The following is a 16,626-nucleotide window of genomic DNA, read 5'->3' as shown; positions in this document are numbered from 1 at the left end:
CCGCACAAAAGTTTTGCACCCTAGGTTCCAATCCTACTCTAGCATGGTAATTCTAGGAATGTAAAGATAAGAAATGAATTGCTCAAATGTAAATGCTCAAAGTAAAGAGAGGGAAACGAACACAGCGATGTTTTCCTAAGGTATCGAAGAGTCGCCACTCCTCACTAGTCCTCATTGGAGCACCCACGCAAGGGTGTAGCTCCCCCTTGATCCGCACAAGGATCAAGTGATCTCTACGGGCAGATTCTTCGACACTCTATCACGGTGAATCGCCCACAACCGCTCACAACTTGAGTTGGGTCACCCACAAGCTCTACCGGATGATCACCAAACTCCCAATCACCACTGAGCCATCTAGGTGATGGCGATCACCAAGAGTAACAAGCACAAACTCTCACTTGACCACGACAAGCCTAATGTGAAGGGTGGATGTGCACTTGCTACTCTCCTTGCACTAATGAGGACCTTAATCTTGGATTCTCAAATCTCAATCACCTCACTAGGCTCTTGCTCTCCTTTGCACTCTCAAGGGTGTTTCTTAGCTGAACAAATAGGCAAGAGACCTCCCTTGGTTGAGTGGAGTAAGTATTTATATCCCCTCATTCAAAACATAACATTTGGAGGCTGAGTTAGCATTCTACGGGGTGACCGGATGCTCTGGTCAGTTATACCCACAAAGAGCCGTTATGCTCTGACCGGGCTCTGACCAGCGTCCAGTCCGGTCAGCACTGACTGGACGCGTCCGGTCAAGAAAAACGCTCTCTAGAACCTTAATAATATTGACCGGACGCTGGAACCCAGAGTCTGGTCACTTCGCTGTTCATCGTCCGATCAGTTACCGGATCCTAACCAGCGTCTGGTCAGCACCGACTGGATGCGTCTGGTTAAGAAAATCCCTGTCTGGAACCTCTCTGGAGTTGACCGGATGTAGGACCCCAGCGTCCGGTCCACTTTCACTTAGCGTCTGGTCAGTACCAGACAACTTCAGTTGATCAAATGAACTGACCAGACTTACCCTCTAGCGTCCGGTCACAACTAGACCTGCGTCCGGTCAGTCATTTGACCCTTCATTCACTTTCAACTCAAAATCCTATGTGAATCTAATTGATCTTTGGGCTATTCTTGAGCTACCTAGTGCTAGTTTTGATAAGTGTGCACCACACAACCCACTAGACTCACCTAGGTCAAGCTACTAGTCCACACCCCTCTTAATAGTACAGCCAAAGGAAAAACAAAGTTCTAAACTACTCTAAGTGTCTCTCCAACACTAAACGACACTTAGAATGAGTCTGTCCTTAACCTTGTCGTCCATTCTTTGAAAACCAAAACGATTTTCATCGTCGAGGGCATGATAACCATGATTGCTCAATCAATTGTCATTAACATGACCTAACTCAAATTGTCTCTGCAAAACACACGTTAGTCATAGTAATTCTGTGTTGTCGTTAATCACCGAAACCCAACTAGGGGCCTACATCTTTTCATAGGTGGCTCGAGCGAATTTAGAAAATCAATTGGCTGCCAAGAAAGGACAAATTTGAAGAGTGTTTTGGCCAGCTCGGGTGAGTTGTGCATGGTTGGAAGTCGTCTTGTCAATGAACGCTGGATGGTCAATTTTCCTTAGCCAAGCTAAGGTGAGTGGCAAGCCAACGTTTAAATGGGAAGGTTTCTCTAGTTGTCAGGAAGCCTGCTAATACCTGTTGTAAGTTAACGTCCATGCATATAATGGCTACAACCACACTCTTCTCAAGGTTTGTGACCGGAGTATCGGACCAGTGACTAGGAGTACCGGACCAGTAAATCGATGTAAAATTCCTCTGAAGATCGATACATCTTCCTATATTGGGGAGAGGAACACTCTTCTCAAGGTTTGTGACCGGAGTACCAGACCAGTAAATCAATGTAAAATTCCTCTGAAGATCGATACATCTTCCTATATTGGGGAGAGGAACACTGCAGCATCATCCATGTATAGTGTATAACGAGTCACCGGTTGGGTTAACTATCCAATATTAAAACATAAAAAATTGTGTAACAACTCTGTTGAGTCGACCCATTATTTTTTTCTGGTCATTTTTGGGTTCCACCCATTCATAAGCCACACGAGCAAAAGCACCGGGGCCTGGGCAGCCATGGCGGCATCTGCTTTGGTTGCAACCAACTTGCTGGCTCTCCTTGTGCTCGGCATGACAGCCGATGACACCACCAGCTTCACATGGAGAGAATTCCTTATTTGACACCAGATAAATGATCCGTTCCTTTCTTGGGCCTCAAAAAATTTCCGTTCCCTATTTGACACCGAGTTCAACTTTCATTCCTTACATGCCTTACATGACACTCCATTGCATTTTCCATCCGGCCACCGTTAACTGCGCTGTGAAAAGACGATTTTGCCCCTATGTGCCCCACCACCCTTCTCCCTCCTCTCCTCCTCCAGGCCGCTGTGTCCTCCCCCAGCCTGTGGCCACCGCCTCCGCGTACGCGCGGCCACGCCACCTGAGGAGAAGGCCGTCGGCCATCCCCACTGCTGCGGCCGAAGCCCCCTCCCTCCTCCGATGAGCCACGCCACCCTCCTCTTGCCTACTCTGATGACCCACGGCACCCTCCCCTTGCTCCCTCCGCCGGCGAGCCCCCTCCCTGCGGTGCCCACCCACGGACCACTGTGCCCCTGCCGCCCGCCGCCACCACGCGCTCCTCGAACCTCGCCGGGAGCGGCGCCACGGGGCCGACCGCCCACACGAAGGCCACCGGCGTCTGCTCCAGCGCGGCGGCCATCGCTGCCGCGTGAGGCTCCTGCAGCACCGCCATGCTCCCGAAGCAGACGCACACGACAGAGCCTTCGGCGAACCCGTTGAGCCACATGCACAGTTCGGCCGCGGCCGCGTCCGCCTCCCCGCCGCGGTTGCTCGCAGCGTTGGCCATGGGAGCCAGCGGCGCCTCCAGGTACCGCTCCTCTTCGTTGGAGCAGGCAAGAGGAGGGTGGCGCGGCTCGTCGGAGGAGGGAGGGGGCTCCGGCCACAGCGGCGGGGACGGCCAGCTACCTTCTCCTCAGGTGGTGCGGCCGCGCGTACGCGGAGGCGATGGCCGCGGGCTAGGGGAGGACGTGGCGGCCTGGAGGAGGAGAGGAGGGAGAAGGGTGGTGGGGCCCACAGGGGCAAAATTGTTTTTTCACAGCGTAGTTAATGGTGGCCGGATGGAAAATACAACGGAGTGTCATGTAAGGAATGAAAGTTGAACTCGGTGTCAAATAGGGAATGAAAATTTTTTGAGGGTCAAGAAAAGAACGGGTCATTTGTCTGGTGTCAAATAAGGAATTCTCTCCTTCACATGCATTCAACACCAAGAGGACGGGAAGCCCTCGGGCCCTGCACACCGGCGCGTGCACGACACTGGGCCGGACGCTGACAGATTGATTGGATTCAAGGTCGATCTCACCTAACTGCCAAATCCAATTATACTGTACTTTAATTTGTGCTTCAGAGCCCCTTGTCACTATTGCTTTCACTATTTTCCTTTCTCCAACTTTTGTACCATACTTCCATGTAACTTGTTATTGATGTTTACTTTTAGCGCAAATTCTATAATGCAGGGAGAACGGTCGGCTATTCAGCGCAGAATCTTTAATTGAGCTCTAATTGAAGAACAAATGCGGACCCAGCAAAGGACAAGGGTGTACTGTACACCTGTACACACACAATTAATTTTTGCAAAAAGAATGCAAGTTAGTAGGCATGTCTACACTTGTAATTAGATCAGATCCGAATACCAAATAGCCAAGTAGGTTAAGTTAGGCTTCGGGTGATCGATTTCGCACAACATGAATGGGTGCTTGTGTGGTGCATTTCAAAGAGAATAAATAAAGACGGCATTGCAAACAGGACAATAATGTTTACACTCAAAAATCATGAGACAAACAGTGGCATTCTGTAAAACTTGTCGATCTCTCATAATTTCTCCAGACATATTATTTACTATCATCTCCAAAATTTATTGGTATTGGGGACTGCCAGTACCCGTTACACAATAAGTATATGCTCCTGGTACACCATTTTCTGCTTTTGGAAGTAATTCCCTAAAAAACAAAGGCCTTGTTGCTTGTGCTGGTATATGAGTTTATCTGTATTAGCCCTGTTCACTTGGCTGATAAGCCATGGCTGAAAGTACTGTTGGCTGATTTATTGTGAGAGAAAAATAATGTTCGTTGGCTAAAAAAGTACGGCTTATAAGCCAAATGAACAGGATGATTATTAGTACTTTGTAAGCTGATAGATATGGTCTTCCTGATGTAAAAAGTTTGAGAACTGTCTTCCTTTTAGCTTGTAGAAGAGAGAACATCAGTATGAAATCTGGACTCTGGGATATTGCAGATCAATTGTGACAATTAGCTTCCTCCAGTTCCGCCAAAACAAGACTAGATGGTGAGCCTCAAGCACATGTTTGAGCCGACTCACTTTGGTCAGCCCCGGTTGAGACCTTCAAACATGAAGTACCCAATACTGGCAACAGTCAGGCAAATAAGTGGACAGATGACCGTGTCAATATCCAGTACCCGGTTCTTGCTGGCGGTATTTGCTTGGCGTGTTAAGACCAAATGCTCATGAAGTAGGTTGGTCAGATTGTCGAGCTGATGTATAGCCTATCGCTGACCTCTTGATATGTTCATAACCTGCATAGGAAACAAAACACCAAACTTGAAATGTCAAGTCAAGATATGTACAAAAGAATGTGTTACATTAAGATAGTGTTGACACAAAAATATGACGATGTGATCAACACACAGCAAGCCAGATGATCTGAGTGGAACCAGACCAGAGATCTGCTTGGCTTCAACATAGAACCAGCCGATTCTAAAAATCCAACGACGTGCCAGTCAATTTGATCTGCAATTGACAAGGAGAGAAAATCTTATCCGTAATTTAAGGTGGAACATGTCAGTGTCACATCAGACAGTTCCAAATATACGGCTCGATAGCCGATTCAATAAGGCTATCGACTAAATAGTCGATATCTGGCATATCCATAAGAAGCGATATAAGAAAGCATCATCGGCTAAATAGAACATGATCGATATAAAGTGTCGAGCCGATAAGTTTCATGAAAAGAGTATAACATGCGAACAAATCGACTGTCTAATATAAATGAATCTACAAACAGTTTGAATCTAGTCTATTATCATCAGTAATGAGGTTCGATCGGATAGATGCAGCTATAATAATGATAACAAACTAAAGCCAAAGAAACTATAAAACCATCTATATGTTAACAGATTCATGAAAACATGTTATATGTGTGAGAGTATAGGCAAATCGACTAAAATAGCCGATACAGTCATAGCAAACAAACAGAGTATATATCTTGATCATGAACAAGACCACTAATCGACAATTTCTAATCTAAAGTCTTACTAGTGAAGTTCGACCGGATCGATGCAGCTATAGTAGTGTCATTAGATTAGATCTCATTAACTAGTGAGTTTATTCAAGATTGAAACATGTCTTTGGATGCATACTATGTTTGATTGGTTTAGGGATAAAACAGCCGATCTAGCAGAATTAAGCTATCAATTATAAGGTTTAAAGCGTGACCAGATCAAAGAATGATCAATTAAGATGATATGATGCCGATCTATCTCTATCTCAATCGGGTGATTTTATTATAATTAATAAAACATTAATTATAACAAGATCGATAACTGGTGAATCAATAAAAAACAGCAAGAAAAATCTTACTAATCTTAGCAGATTCGATAACTGGTGATATTGTATTAAACAAGTTATTTAACACAAAATTGATAACTTTGATCTATATTATGATTCGTAAGAGATTAATTAGTTGATGCAGCCTTACAAACAATGATATGGATCGATAACTAACTTATATTATAGCTCATAAAAGATCAATCAGCTAATGCAGCTTTATAAGCACAATACAAGTCATGACGGTAATCATAAGCAAGCTGGAGGTCGATCAGTCGATGCAGCCCTGTTTGCTGAAGATCTTGTCGAAATCTACGGTACTCCTACTCAAATACGACTCATTATAATTCTTGGAATAAAAGAAAACTTCCTAACTTAATAATAACTTGGACCCTAATTTTCCTTATTTGTAGAGTCCAACACATCTTCCTAGCACCATTCAAGCAAAGCCCACTGACACCACCTACTAACGTCATCTATAAAATAGCTGATTCTAACATCGCATCTAAATCAGCTGATACCAATTCACATCTAATCGATTCCTTGATGACACAATCCTAGAAGCTTTCAGTTTTCGCATTCTTCCCAAATTTTGATGTAAACACATTCCCCCTAATTTTAGGATAAAAATAATTTTATTCTAAAATTTCTATTTATCTGCTCACCGTATTGCAACTGATGTCCCAGATCAGCATCTACTAATCTCTTATCTGCTAATCCTCTAAGGAGCCGATTACAATTGAAGCAACTAATGTCCCTAACAAATCCTAGACGACGGAAGATGAGAACCTCTCTACTTCACCACCTGATACTACCAAGGTATCTCATCAAGCCTTCAATCTTATGCAGTCCTCACTCTTCTCTAATCGTTTTCTTTTATCAGACACCACCTAGGAAAACGTCTCCACAAAAGCAAAACTCTAACAACTCACCAGTTGAAGAGGACCCTATTAACACTGATACTCAAACTACCGATTCTCCAGATCAGCAAACAATCGATGGTAAGAAATTCATATGCTCATTTATCCTTCTATAGCAACTATAAACTGAAAAGCTTCTTGATGCCTGCAGACACTAGCATCGAAAGCCCAGAGCCAATTCAATCGGATGTTGAAAGGATGTTGACACATCATCGGCTATTCCTTCTCCTCAGCCAGGATCTCTTTCAGAAAAGGTAATGTCTCCCTCTCACCATCCATCTCAATGTCAACTCATTTGCTATTTCTAATAAGACTTCTTTTGTTCACATATAGGCACTTAACTCTCCAGCTTTGAGCTATTCTTTCAACTTTGAGGAATATATAGATGAAAGTAAGATAAGCTCATCAACCATTTCTTCTCAAGAAATCTTATCAGACGAGACTAAAAATCGGCTAAAAGACAAGCTGCCAATGCTCGAGAGGAACATAGCCGATTTTGGTCCAGGATGTAGATCCAATGAGAAGAATCTTCTTAACCATTAAGAATGATCTGCCCCCAAATCTTGCTGAAGCCTTGATACCTCGGTCCAACATCGAAGATCAAGCTCCCAAGGTGAAAAAAGGATCAAAGAAACTTGACTGACCGTGAAGCTTTGATGGCTAAGAAGAACTCTAACAAATAGAAAGCCAAAGAATTAGCACAACTGATCGACAATCTGAAGAATTCTTCTTTCAAAATTGAACCAGAACTGACATAGCTAAGAATTAGGCATGCTGAGCTTGAACAGGAGCTAGAAAGTGTGAAAGCCGCCATTGACCGTCATGAGTTTAACTTGACTCAGATCCCCAAGGCCATCAAACAGAAAAAACAAGAGATGCTGACCAAGATTAAGAAAGGCAAAGCTATTTACATCAGTCTTGAGAGCATTCCCAAATCAGCCGAAGAAGACATACAACAAATTACAGAAGTTGATGCTATTCGGCTGAAAGCACTAAGAGCAATTCAAGATGCTCTTAACTTGTAATTTATGTTCTAGCATCTGTAGTATATATTATGTGTAAACCTGATGATAACCATACTCTTTCTGTTGGTCTACTATACTTCTTGGTTCGGCTAGAATATCCGATTTAAATTAGCCGATTCCTGATTCTGACTTAACTGAATCTAAAAACAGCCCTTATTGTAAAACCCTTCGAATTCCTTCTCAGTCATCAACATCACGTTCCCCTCGGTATTAGTGAAATGACGCTTCCCCTTTCATTAATTGGGGTTGCTTTCACACATTCTAAGATATCTACCATCTCACCTTTGTGGCTATAAATACCAGCCAAGATATTGTTAACAAGGTGTTCGATTAGTTTGTACTAGGAGCAAATGATGAACGAATAAAGTTTTTGCCTTTTCCTTATAAATTCATCTCTAAAACTATCATAATATAAATCATGATTGTCCTTGTGTATGTTTTTGCTCCCCCTTCGGTTTATTTTCTTTTTTTTTGAACTAAAGGCGATACCCTCCATGCACCGGCTATTAGAGCCGATGACTAAACAAATCGGCTATCAAGTATTAATCCAAACGCTAGGATAATATTTCTTTAGAAAATTTTCATTGATTGCTCTATCAAACTCCTCTTCCCCTTCTAGCATTTCCAAAATATAAGCATTGCCAGGTGCACAACGTTGAATCCGATAAGAACCTTCCCAATTAGGTGACCATTTGCCAAACCTGTTGTCTTTAGACCCAATCGACATTCTTACTTTCCAAACTAACACTCCTTCACAAACCTATTTGTTCTTGACCTTTTTATTATAATGCCTTGTAACCCTTAATTTATTAGCCTCAATATTTTCAAGAGCGCGTAGCCGATGACAACTTAAGTCCTCCAAATCATCCATCATAAGGTTTTTATAGACTTCGGCTGTCAAATCATTTTGCAATGCAACACGTCTTTATCTAGTCTGAATCTCCTAAGGAAGAACTGTATTATGCCCATATACTAACTCATAAGGTGATGATTTAATCGATCCATGGCAAGCCATTCTATATGCCCACAATGCTTCATTAAGTGTCACGTACCACTTCCTTGGTAGCTCTTCTATTTTCTTCTTAATCAACTTAATCAAAATTTGATTGGATGCCTGTGCCTAGCCATTAGCTTGAACATAATAAGTAGAAGAATTTAGTAATTTAATTCCTATACTGGCAGCAAAATCTCTGAATTCTTCTGATGTGAACATTGTCCCTTGATCAGTACTAATGGTTTGAGTAATCCCAAAACAATAAACAATATGCTCCCTGATAAAATCAACCATATTCTTTGAAGTTACTATTTTTAAATGAATCGCCTCAACCCACTTGGTAAAATAAACTGTTGCTACCAATATAAACTTGTGCCCTCTACTTGAAGGTGGAAAATTTTGGCCAATTAAATCAATTCCCCAGCCTTGAAACGGCCATGGCTTAATTATTGGGTTCATAGCCGATGCAGGCGATTTCTAAAATTACCAAAACGCTGACAATCCTAACACCCCTTGTAATATTCAAAACAATTTTCTAATATTGTTGGCTAGAAATATCCAGACCTACGAATAACCCATTTCATTTTATAAGTCGATTGATAAGCTCCGCATATTCCTTCATGTACTTCCCCATCAATACTCTTGCTTCTTCTTGATTTAAACATTTAAGCAAGACTACATCGACTGTTTTATAATACAACTGATCATCTAACAAAACATACTTAGTCGATTTATATCTCAATTTTCTGGTAACCTTTTGTGATGGATTCTTGAGATAATCAGCTATTTCAACTCTCCAATCATAAGCCAAGGTCTCACTACTTAAGATTTCTTGGAACACTCGATAGCCCGACGCATTCTGAGCTAACCGATTGGCCTCTTGATTCTGTGCTCTTGGAACATGCTGAAGAGAAGTAAGGGGAAACTCCTCCAATAACTTTCGACATTCATCATAGTATCCCTTCAAAATATCGTCTTTACATTCATACAGGCCGATCAACTGATTAATAACTAGTTATAAATCTCTAAATATCTCAATTGATTCGGCCTTTACTTCCTGAAGAAGTTGAAGTCCTTTAATAATAGCTTCATATTCTGCTTGATTATTGGTGTCACTAGTTTGGTTTGAAAGGCAGACTCAAAACTTGCCCCCCCCCAAGGCAAAATAATAATAATACTAATGCCACCACCTTGCTTGCACGATGATCCATCAAAGAACAATGTCTAAGGCATAGGTTCCACATAGCCGATGCTTGGTTTATGTTGTTGAGTAATAAAATCGGCCATTACTTGTCCTTTGACTGCCTTAGCCGATTCATACCTCAAGTCAAATTCTGATAATGTAAGAATCCACTTTCCCATTCTCCCATTTAATATCGATATTGACAACATGTGTTTGATCACATCGACTTTAGACATAATTGTACACTTAGCCGATAATAAATAATGTCATAATTTAGTGTAGGAGAAATATAAGTATAAGCATAACTTTTCAATAGAAGAATACCTTGTTTCTGGATATAAAAGTCTTCTGCTTAAATAGAAAACAACACATTCCTTTCCTTCAAACTCTTGCATTAAGGCCGATCCAATTATTTGGCTATCAGCCGACACGTACAACTTAAAAGGCTTACCTTGCTGAGGAGGAACCAGCACAGGTGGAGATTTCATATACTCTTTTCTCCCCTCAAACGCTTTTTGTTGTATGTCACCCCATTTAAATTCTTGATCATTTTTCAACTTCAACAAAGGAGAAAATGACAGAACCCTTTCTGACATATTTGAAATAAGTCTTCTGATAAAATTAATCTTACCTAGCAAAGATTGTAATTCTATTTTATTAGTTGGAGGTATTGTCTCATCAATTGCTTTCATATTTTTCTGAACAATCTCAATTCCTCTCTCATGGACCATAAAACCCAAAAATTGTCCAGCTGACACTCTAAAGACGCACTTATTAGGATTCATCTTTATACAATGTTTTCTTATGCACTCCAAAGTCTCCCGTAGATCAGCCAGATTTTCTTTGTACCATTTGGATTTCACCACCACATCATCAATATAGATTTCAATAATCCTACCGATCAACTTATGAAAATATAATTTATTGTCCTCTGATAAGTTGCACCAGCATTCTTCAATTCAAAAGTCATCACAACCCATTCAAATAAGCCGATTGCGTCGGGGCACCAAAAGGCCATTTTTGTTGTCTTCTTTAGCCATAAAATTTTGATTATAACTTGCATTACCATCCATAAAACTAATTACCTTATGCCTGGCTGCTGCATCTACCAACATATCGGCTATTGGCATCGGATAACCATCCATCGGTGCAGCCTTGTTCAAATCTCTGAAATCAATACAGCCTCTCAATTTCTCATTTTTCTTATACATAGGAACTACACTGTGGGGGTATTAACCCCTATACCCTTATGGCTAGGCTTGGGCCGGCCCGGATCAGGGGGTCCGGTCCACTAGAAGACGACGCGTGGCCTAGCCAACCTGTTCGGAATCCCGCGTAATGAATCAAGACAGATTTGGAGATCAAGCAAGATCCTAGTCGGTTAGAATAGGAATCCTTATTCGGCCACCTATGGCAATTGTAACTGGCTAGGATTAGTTTCCAGATCTGTAACCCTGCCCCCCGGACTATATAAGGTGGGCAGGGGACCCCTCTAAAAAACATCTCTCATTGACATACAACAATACAATCAGACGCAGGACGTAGGTATTACGCCTTTACAGTGGCCGAACCTAGATAAAACCTTGTGTCTGTCTTGCGTTATCATCTTGTTTGTTGCTTGCGCATCTATCTATCGATAATCTACTACCTTGGGCATACCCCTAGGTAGACTGCCGACCATATTTTGTCGACAGTGGCGCGCTAGGTAGGGGGTATGCGTACTACTCTCCAGGCGAACAAAATGGTCATCATCCCCGGTTCCATGGCTACGCCAAATGGCCTCACGTTCACCATCAGCCAGATCACCTAGACCACCGGCTTCGACGACTTCATCGCCATGACCCTAGAGGAGGTGTGGGTTCAATCTGCACCGACCACTACTTCACCTGCATCGGCTACGGCTCCGACCACGGAGGATCTGGCCCCGACCATGGTGGATTTGGCTCCGACCATGGTAGATTTGGCTCTGACCACGCCAGCATCATCTTCAGCCACGCTGATAACCCGTCGTCCGCTTCCTCGCTACAAAAGGAGGTAGATCGACAACACCGACTTGCTCGACTCTATCGGCTGGGTCGACACCAAACTTGCCGAAACCCTAGCTCTGGTAAGTTTGATTCAAAGTCAACCTAATGAGCAGGTAACTATGACCCACAACAGATCTACCCGACCAGCTCGGGCCAGTCGTCCTGCACGACTCGGTATGGATCTTGTGGTCACATATACTCCTGAAGGGCGCTCCGCCATCACCGGCCAGCCCCTGTGACGGGTCTCCGGCTCTCCGAGTATGAAGCCTCGATGGAAAACCACCAGGTCTGGCCCTACGGCCTGCGCAACTTCGTCAACATGGTTCGAATTGAGGATTATCAAGAAGGATCGGTCCACACAGTTCAAGAGGGTGGCTCAAGCTCCTCGTTTGGCATCGCATCTAATGCCTTTGTTCACACCGAGCTCTAGCATCATGACGATGAAGGCATTGAATACGATCTGGATACCCTAGACCATGCCCTGAGAATCCCACAATTCCCGTCCTTCCCACCAAGGCGAGGAGACTTGATCAATGTCGTCAGTAATGACGAACCATCGGTGGTCGGCGAACCAGAACAAGAAAGGCTAGCACACGAAGCACGCAATATTGACCGGTTTAATCACCGACAAATTGAAGCCGAGGCAGAAGAGGAAGCCCGACGCATAAGGGTCCAGCCACGCGACCTTAATAATGCTTTTGACAGGGTGGGGGACAAGCAAGTCTTTAGGATTCCAAGCATCAACGTAGCTGTTGCTATGGCAATAATGCAACAACTACCCAACACCCCAGAAACTCAGGCAGTTCATGATGACATACAAGCTTACCTGACAGCTGTTATGGCCCAGACCGCAGAGATTGTAAATCAAGCCCGGGCTCCATCCGTCTCAGTCGAATCAAGCCACAGCCGCCAGTACTCAAGTCGCTCACAACCACCCAACCAACGTGGCTCGCGCAACAACGACCCATCAGACAACCGTCAAGGCAGAAACGATGGCCATGATGGTGGTCGGGACGACAACCGCCGTCGGGAGGACAGCCACCGTGACATTCGGGACGACAACCGCTGAGACAACCACGATAATCGCCGTGATAACCACGGTCGCAGGGTTAATCAGGATGGCAACCGAGATCGCCATGATGGCAATAACGATCTCTGCCATTACCTCGGAGGACGCGATCTGCGCGATCGCATCAACCAAAGAGCCAACGATCATGCATCCCACGAAAGCTATCGCCGTATGGAATATGATACTGCCCACGGCCCTCTGGGTTTGAAGCAGTTTACTCCGCACCTTCGCCAAGTCATATGGCCCAAGAACTTCAAGATTGAAAAACTTCAGAAGTACGATGGCAAGGAGAACCCTGAATTATGGGTCATGCTCTATGAAACTTCGTGCAGATCAGCCATGGCTGACGAGCACGTCATGTCTAACTACTTTTCAGTCGATGTTGGCCATGTAGGTCACCAATGGCTGGTCAGCTTGCCGGTGAACTACTTTGATTCTTGGCAAGAGCTCAAGCAAGCCTTCATCGACAACTTCATTGCTACTTGCGAGCAACCCAACAACAAATATGATCTGCAGCGGATTCGAGATTGGAAAGATGAGCCACTGCGCGAGTACGTTCGGCATTTCTCGAAGATGCGCATCAAGGTCCCGTCAATCTCCGACAACGAGGCAATCGAGGCTTTCATCACTGGCCTCCACTTCCACGACGCCCTAAGGGACAAGCTCCTCCACAAGAGACCTGAATCAGTCACAACGCTCCTGGCCACTGCTAAGAAATATGCGGACACCGACGATGCAAAAAGATAATTATCGAAGAAGCAGCAAGGGTTCTACGCTCTGACCACCCCCCACACCACGATGACTACCGCGGCAACCATGGTTGGAACAACAATTTTGACCACCACAACCAGCGCAACGACTCCTGTGACCACCGCGTCCAACGTAATCAGTGGCGTAACCGCCATGACGATTACAGGGGCAAGCGTGCTTAGGAAGATGACGGTGAGGTCAACACCGTTAAAAAAGGTGGCGGACGTCGTAACTACGAAGAAGACTATGCCAAAGCATTGAAAGGGTCCTGCCAGCTCCATCCCAAGTCAAACCATACCATGGAGAATTGCTGCATTCTCAAGTCTATCTACACGCGTCAACAGGCTCCGGATACATCCGACAAGCCTAACGACATAGGGGAACAACGCAACAAGGACGACGACGATGAAGACGCAGATCCCCGTCACAAGTACGTCAAGCCAACCGATCATGTGCACACCATCATTGGAGGCAAAGTGTCCATCGAGACCAAACGAGAATGCAAGCTGCTCGCCCGTGCTTGCTTGAATGTGGCCAACACTGACAACCTCATCACCGATCCGCGGCTTCCTCCTTGGTCTCACCGCGAGATCTTCTTTAGCAAAAGGACCAATGGGCCACAATACCTGAACCAGGACATTTTCCCCTGGTCCTCGATCCTTGTATCAACAAGGTTCAGTTCGATAGAGTGCTGATTGACGGCGGCAGCTCCATCGATATACTGTTCAAGAATAGTCTACCAGCCCTGAAGATAACCCAGGTGGATCTCAAGCCATACGAGGCATAGTTCTGGGGTGTTCTCCTTGGACAAAGCTCTACACCTCTCGAGCAGATCATGCTACCTGTGTAGTTTGGGACCCCTGACCACTTCCGCACTGACTATGTTAACTTCGTGGTCCCTGACTTTGACGGCACCTACCATGCTATCCTTGGTCGACCATCGCTCACCAAGTTCATGGTCATACCTCATTACAGGTATTTGGTGCTCAAGATGCCTATCGAGAAAGGAGTTCTAACTCTCAAGGGCAACATATACGTAGCTTATACCTATGAGGATGACAGCTTCAAAATAGCAGAGGCTCACAACCTCTCTATTCGCATGGCTGAGACCATCCTGGATGCCAAGAAGACCTCAGCCGACCACCTGCAGATCCCAGAGCTCGAGGCTCCACGCAAGAACATCAAGTCCAAGGAGCATAAGGTGATCCAGCTAGTCGACGGTGATCCTAGCAAAACGGCCCTTATCGGGGCCAACCTAGATCCCAAATAGGAAGATGCACTTGTCAGGTTCTTAAGGAGCAACATGGATGTGTTCGCATGAAAACCTGCTGACATGCCCGGTGTACCTCGGAACTTGATTGAGCACTCCTTGAATGTCAATGGCAAGGCCAAACCTATCAAGCAGAAGCTACGACAGTTTGCTCGCGACAAGAAGGAGGCGATTAGGGTAGAAGTTACACGGTTTTTGGCAGCCGGATTTATCAAAGAAGTGTATCATCCAGAGTGGTTAGCCAACCTGGTTCTTGTACGCAAAAAGAACAATGAATGGAGAATGTGCGTTGATTACACTGATCTCAACAAACACTACCCTAAGGACCCCTTCGGCTTACCTCACATAGACGAGGTCATAGATTCAACCACTGGTTGCGAGCTACTTTTCTTTCTCGATTGCTACTCTGGTTATCACCAGATCGCTCTCAAAAAGGATGACCAGATCAAGACATCTTTTATCACGCCTTTCGGTGCCTACTGCTACACGACCATGTCATTCGGGCTCAAGAACGCTGGGGCTACCTATCAGCGCGCCATATAGGCCTGCCTCAAAGACGAGATAAAAGATGACCTCGTCTAGGCTTATGTCGATGGTGTAGTTGTCAAGACCAAGGAACCACATACCCTTGTTGATGACCTAGCACACACCTTTGTAGCCCTTAATACATTCCAATGGAAGTTAAACCCAAAGAAGTGCATCTTTGGTGTTCCTTCTAGTATATTGCTTGGCAACGTCGTCAGTCATGGCGGCATACGCCCTAACCCAGAGAAAGTCAAAGCTATCTTAGACATGAAGTCGCCCAAAAAGGTGAAGGATGTCTAGAAGCTTACTAGATGCATGGCTGCCCTCAGTCATTTCATATCAAGATTAGGAGAGAAAGGACTATCGTTTTCAAGCTGCTCAAAGCATCCGAGAGTTTTGAGTGGTCAGAGGAAGCAGACGCTGCCTTCACACAGCTGAAACAATACCTTACATCATCTTCGGTCCTCACTGCTCCTAGAGAAGATGAAACTCTCCTACTTTACATTGCAGCAACTAATCGGGTGGTCTCCACTGCCATGGTGGTCGAGCGCGATGAGCCTGGCCATGCCTACAAGGTACAACGACCAATCTATTTCATCAGTGAGGTACTTGATGAATCCAAGACCAGGTACCCATAGATTTAGAAACTGATCTACGCCATACTAATAACATCCCGAAAGTTGAAACATTACTTCGACGGATATCGTGTGGTGGTCATGACTGAGTACCCTCTGGGAGACATCATTCGCAACAAGGATGCGAATAGGCACATCGTCAAATGGGCAATGGAGCTATGCCCTTTCTCCTTGGAATTTGCAAGTCATACTACAATCAAGTCTCAGGCACTCGTCGATTTCATCGTCGAGTGGACAGACTTAAGCACACCTGCCTCTCAGGGGCTCGATGAGTATTGGAAGATGTACTTCGACGGCTCTCTCAACATCAACGGTGTAGGAGCAGGAGTCCTTTTCGTGTCACCATCCAAGGAGCAGCTCTGGTACGTCCTCAGGATTTATTTCCTAGCATCAAATAATGCCACCGAGTACAAAGCATGCCTACATGGTTTGCGCATTGCGGTCGAGCTCGGTGTCAAACGTCTCTATGTTTACGGAGACTCGGCTCTGGTCATCAACCAACTCAACAAGGACTGGGACACGACTAGTGAAA

General features: G+C 44.6%; 1 pseudogene; it reads right to left on the bottom strand.

The window, feature by feature from the left end:
- Positions 1 to 3,907: 3,907 nt before the first annotated feature.
- Positions 3,908 to 16,626, bottom strand: part of LOC136449824 (inorganic pyrophosphatase TTM2-like) — a 39,868-nt pseudogene continuing 27,149 nt past the window's right edge.

The sequence above is a fragment of the Miscanthus floridulus genome, chromosome 5 (genome assembly GCF_019320115.1).
Source record: "Miscanthus floridulus cultivar M001 chromosome 5, ASM1932011v1, whole genome shotgun sequence".
NCBI lineage: Eukaryota > Viridiplantae > Streptophyta > Magnoliopsida > Poales > Poaceae > Miscanthus > Miscanthus floridulus.
This window is presented reverse-complemented; position numbering and strand designations above follow the sequence as displayed.